Source organism: Onychostruthus taczanowskii, unplaced genomic scaffold, assembly GCF_017590055.1.
Source record: "Onychostruthus taczanowskii isolate IOZ18803 unplaced genomic scaffold, ASM1759005v1 scaffold14, whole genome shotgun sequence".
NCBI lineage: Eukaryota > Metazoa > Chordata > Aves > Passeriformes > Passeridae > Onychostruthus > Onychostruthus taczanowskii.
Window position 1 is genome coordinate 10,740,594 of NW_024498573.1, and position 6,190 is coordinate 10,746,783.

Genomic DNA, 6,190 nt, shown 5'->3' on the forward strand with positions numbered 1-6,190 from the left:
AATAAAGGAAAGTTGGTTTCTAGGAAACAACTCAGTCCTGGAGTGGCCAAGCAATTGGACTAAATGATTGCTGCAGATCCCTTCCAGCCAAGTGATTCCATTAATTTCTCCCTCCCAAGCTCCAAATGCTCCTTCTCACACGATTCTGGTTGCTGTGGCCAGCAGCTGGCCCAGCTGCACAGATCAGCTCCCAGTTCCCCACACAGCTCTCCAGCCACGCTTGCAGCTACGTGGCAGCCTGAGCACGAGCTGGTGGCACATACAGGGGACAGGCAGGGGACACCTCAAGGGTGGCTTCAGAGCCAGCCATGGGCAAGCCTGGTGGAAGGGAAATGTTCAACAGTGCTGTCTTTGAAGAATTTCCCAAGTTACTATTTCCCACAGGATTAAACCCAAACTGCAAACTCATTGTAACTTTACAAACAGCAATTGGATAGCTCAAGTGTCCAGCTAACAGGGGCTGTTTTGTATCAGTAGCTCAGGAAGTTTTTCTGATAACACAAGCATGGCTGGGTAAATACTTGCATTGAGAAAGGGATTTCTTGGCCATCCCTGTGGTGCAGGACACGCAAGAGATTCAACCTGAGAAATATTTGGAAGCAAAGCAGAGTTAGCACGGTGCTGCTGGGGAACTCCGGGGGTTCCCAGGACAGGGCCCCTCCTGAAGCAGGAGGTGCAGCTGCTCAGCCCTGCCAGGCTCACTGGGTGTTACCCAAACCCCCATCACCTTGGCTGCACAAGTGGCTCCACACACCCAGGCCTGACACGGAGCAGTGCTGAGCTGTGCCACTGATGTGTAACTGATGGGGTGGAAGATGCAGCTGCCTTTATCTGTGTATTGAGCCCTGGAGCTGTGCTGGGGGCATTTCCTAGAGAACATTTGGTGCCTGTTGGTGGTTTCTTCATGCAACAACATCCCATGTTGTGCTGCCTTTAGGCAAGAATTCTTAGAGAATTCTTAAAAATCTTCCTGGCCTGTTTTATCTGCATCCAGATCTTAAAATAGTTTTTATGCTGTTTCAAAAGAAAAACCAGATAGGTGCCACAAAACAGCCATGAAAAGTGAGGAAAGGGTTTTTCCACAGTTGGGTGGACCACTGTGTGCTTGTCCACCCCAGCCTGATTGTGCCTTTTCTGGTCTAATGGAGGGAGAGGTATTTTCCATTTGCTGTTCCCTCAATGCCTGCATCCTTCCTCCTCCCTAAGGAGGCACCTGGCATTGGGTGAGACAAACCCCATCTGGCAGCAGCTCACAAGGATGGCAGGAGCAGGGCAGTGCTGGAAGATGAACTCAAATCTTGGATTAAAATACTCAGGAGAGATGAGGTAGAGGAGCACTCCTGGGAACACCCAGTCCTGCTCCAGACTTGGGTTTGTAAAATCCAACTTCCCAGCTGGGTGCAAGACACACTTCAGACTTCCTGAACTCAGAACTGCTATTTCTGAAAGACATCAAAGTGCAACCAGCCAGAGCAGCACCTCAGCAGAACCAAATGCTGTGTCAAAAAGAGGCACTGGTTGCACAAGGGTTAGTAAGAATCTGTCTGGAGCTTTGCATTTGTGGCTTCCCAGATATAACTTAAAAATGGCATTTCATTGTTAAATCGTTTGCAGAAACAAAGGTCTGGTGCTCACAGGGGTGGTTCTCCTTGCCATCTTTTCTTGCTTTGGCTGCCTGGAGCCACTGGGGACAATTCACAACTGACAAAGGTAGGAATATTACCTTGAACTCATGCAAAAGCTACCATTAGCTCTGACTCCATTCCTGGGAGTGCTGCCATGGGGTTCTGGTCAATCCTCAGCAAGTTAGACTGACATTTTGGTCAGTCCTTGGGCACATCAGACACGGTTGTAATGTCACTTGTTGCTACAAGATGTGGCTCTGCTCACCCAGGCTGCAGTCCATGGCTGCTCCTCTCCACCTTTAAACACACTCAAATTTCTACAAATGTTTCCTCTGTACTGCTTCAAAACCAACTCCAGCTTACCATTTCCTCTTTCCTGTGAGTAAACCCAGGCTAATTGTCTTGAAAATCCAAGCTATCATTTACTCAGAGTAAAACACAGAGATGAAAACCACAGCAATGCAGCCTGTGCAAAGCTTCTGACTCAAAGGGCTTTTTTGTCAGTGTTCTTCTTTCATGGGCACTGCAGTCATAAGGAAGCTCTTGTGGGAAGGAAGAGTCAAAGCTGGGAGCATGTAACAATTCAGATGCTTGTCTTACTGAGGTACAAACCTGAGTCATTGAGCAGTCTGAATTTCTAGGCACCATATCAATGCAGAAATAGTTTCTTTTAAATGAACTATGTGATGTACAAACTCTTTTTTGCTTGAATGTGACATAGTACAACATTTCCACACAGTGAGTGCCCAAAAACATGTCAGACCAGGCCACTGTACCCAGCTGGTTCTCTGCATGTGGAGTGTCCATGGGGGACGCTGGTCAGCGAGCAGAGCCTCAGCTGGCCAGTGGGCTTGCTAAGAGGTTTCTGTCATTCATTTTGGCAGGGGTAAAACGACATTAATAAGAGCTCAATTAGCTCAGACTCATTGCTAATTTGAAACAGCTCCCTCCTTCCAAGTCGAGTCACAGCAACCCCTGTGAGAGGCTGAGCTGCAGGAGAAGGGGGCGATCCAATTGTACCCAGCACGTCCAGAACAAGAGCATGAGTTCCTAGCTGCCGGAGGGGCTGCAGAAAGCCTTGCTGGAAGCACATGAAGCCCTTGCATGGTAAAGGACACCTCTGTTAGAAACACGCTAACTTTTAGATACAATTTAAATCGGGACAAAGTTGACTAAGCAAAAGAAAACTGTCTATTTGTACTGACAGCTGAGCCAGCTGTGAGCCTCTCTCACCCTAGAGCTGAACACACCCTCCAACAAAATGGCAACTTTTAATTCCCTTTGGGGCCAGGGCAGCCCCTGTCCCCTTTCCCTTCAGCTGGGTAATACAGAACTCCCATTCTCTCCTGACCACTTATTTTTGTGTCCCCTCCCCTCTCGTCCCACTTCCTTTTGGTCAGGTCTTCAACCCACCCCTCTCACAGCAACACCCAACAAATTAACTTGAGCAAATCCAAACCACAAATAACAACACATAGAACCAACAACTTTCCTTGTTTTACCTAATAACCTTTTGGCTGCAGTAAAATATTACCTCATCTCTCACACCTGCAAGAGCCAGACTTGGCTGCATACTAGCAGGGTGACATCCTGCAGGCTGGGGACAGCACAGCCAGCAAGTGCCTCCATCCTGCAGGCATGGCTGAGTGAACATTTTGCAGTTTCTCCCACCAAAATACATATGTGGAGGCAAAGTGAGAGCAGAGAGGAGAGCATGACTAAATTAACACTTGTTAGGAAGTGACAGCCTAAGGCCACAGATGGTTTTAAGGCTCACACATTCCCATACCTCACTGAGTCAGAAACATTTCACTTGTCTGCACCTACACAAAGCAGAGGAAATCCGTGCACAAACAAGTAAAACCATGCTGTAGCAGGAGGAGCTGAGCTCTCACTGCCAGCCTGCCCTGGTGCAGCAGCAGTGGCTGCACCCTTCACAGAGGGCTCCGTGATGCCACTGGGGCTGCTGCACGCCTGGAGTGCAGGTGGGTAATGCTCACAGCTGCCTGCAGCTGACTCTCATACCAAATCCCACACATTGCTCCAGGCCAGAGGAAGGAGCTCCATGGACACAACTCAGCTTCTGTGGAGGATGGGATAAGTGCCAGGATCAGCCAGCTCCTCTTCCAGGCAATGAATCACTTGGAGACTTTGTCCAGGTCTACAAATGGATGTGGTCACAGGATTGCTGAATCTCGGTCGTGAGTCACTCCACCCCAGCCCAGCCAAGCAGAGAAAATTTAGAAAGTTCATTAGACCTCATCAGGTCTGAATGTGCAATGGGATACATCAATCTTCCATCACCTTTGCAGATATGGACACTGACAGCAATATCCTCCAAAGCTATAAGGAATGATGGAGTGCCCAATGTCCTGAACAATCAGCAATCACACAAGGGGATGCTGGTGCTCACCCAGCTCACTCCTACATCATTTCACACCATCCTCAGGTCTCAGAAGGCGCAGCCCGGGGAATCCCCGCAGCCGGGAGCCGGCAGTGCCCCTGCTGGCCGTGCGCTCTGCCAGGGCTGGCACAGCTTCCCGTCCATCCCAGCCAGACCCTTCCACCACTCCCTCCACTCATCTGAGCCTGGACACCACTTTTTCCATCTGAGGTGATTAGATTGATGGTTTTCATATGCTGTTCTACTGTAACAGGAAAACAAGTAACTTCTAATATAGGTTAAAGAAATGATAAGCAGTTCACTGAATCTGTTCAGCTGAACATGAATATTTTGGGTCATTTCCCAGCCCAGCTGGAGGGCTGCACAACTGCTCAGTGACAGTTTATATCCACCTAAGCAGCATTCAGGCCAGAATGGGGATTACTGGCATGGGCTGGGGGTGGTTATTCTTCCTATGACAAAATCTACAGAAGATGAGAAACCACTTTTCCATAAGAGCTCATATGGTGTCTGTCTTCACCAGTGTCTGTCATACAGAGCAGCACCTTGCAGACCTCATCTCCAGATAATTCCATCAGATGTGACCAGAAAAGGTCCAAAGCACTTCAAAGTGACTGGTAGCCACTGGTCCAGAGTCAGCCTCTGCAGTGTCTGTGCTAAGTACTTAAACCCTGTGAATTAAAGAAGAGCAGACATGATGTCAAGAGAAAAACCACTGCAGTCTCAACAAGAGTACTAAGTACTTCCCTCATCAGTAATACACTGTCAGGAACTCCCTGTGCCTATATGCAGAAAGGCTGATTTGCTCCAGCATTTGAAACCTTTTTGTTTTAGGTCTAAGAACTATCCCTTTTAATAAATAAATTTAGCTGCCATATGCTGTTCATCTTCTACAATGATAGGAGACAGAATAGGGAGTATAATGTGACAGACTACACAAATATGCTGGGGAAGGTACTGAATCTCAAAAGCTACAGATGCTCTTTTCTCTCAAATTATGGTATTCATTACCTATTACTCTTCAGATCAGGTCAGCAGTAAGCAACTCCTGCATATAGCACCAAAAGCAGCTTGGCATTCAAGCAGTTCTGCATCCACACTCATTGCTTCCTACTTCAGGCAGGAGCAAGGTTAAAGACAACTGAGAAGACAGAATAGGATTTTTCCCAGAGAAAACAAGTAAAATTATCTTTACACGTTCAGTATGATAAGAGACAGTTAACAATGGTATTTCCCAGCCAACTATGATATTTCAGAAGTGGGATGTGCAGTTTTTGGCCAGCGTCCTGATGTGAACTTTATCTGTCAACATGCCACGTCAACAGAGTCTAAGTAGGCTCTTCTTCCTTCCCCTGAAACCCAGAGTGCTCCAACCAGAGACTGTGGCTTTGGCTCATCATCACTTCTTCACATCTGCAAGACTGTCATACATTGAATACTTTGTTATAAAGCAAACCTCCTTATTTCCCAAGTTTGTTATGCTGAGACATTTTACTAAGAAAACTGGAGGTCAACAATGAGATATTCGGAACAGCCAGCCAGCAACCACAAAATTCATGGCAAGCAAAGGAGGGCTCTGGGAGATTAGAGAGCAGCTATTAAGCTCTGCTGTGCTGGGTCTTCAAAGCTTTTAGGGAAAAAATATTGCAGTTTCTATAGCTACCTGCACTAAGTATTCACACAAAGCTTAGTCACAAGTGTAGAGTCTCACTTCAGCATTATTAACAACTTGAGCTCAGCAAGTCTGTCTGGACAATGCAAGTCCTCTTTCTTCAATCAGTTGTGCATGTTTAATAGAAAAATCTTTAGCAAGCACAGGTGCATGCTGCATCTAAATGAAGCAATAATCCTCAAATTCATCAGTTCTTTAGCTATAAAGCACAAGAGCAGATGAAGATGCATTGCTGAGCCACACTGCTTTAATACTGATAGAAGGAATTGATGCCATGTATTATATCTAACAGGTAAAACTCTCCCATACTCTGAGTCTCTCCCAAGAGGGCAGGGGAATTGCTTCTAACCCTGCCCAACACCTGTTTTAAACCTTACCTCACACAGGGCAGTGCAGGAGCACAAATCAAACCAGCCTTGGTCATATGACAACACTGACTGCGAGTGGATGTTCCAGTGCAATTGAAGTTTCTTTCACTGTCTCAAGCCA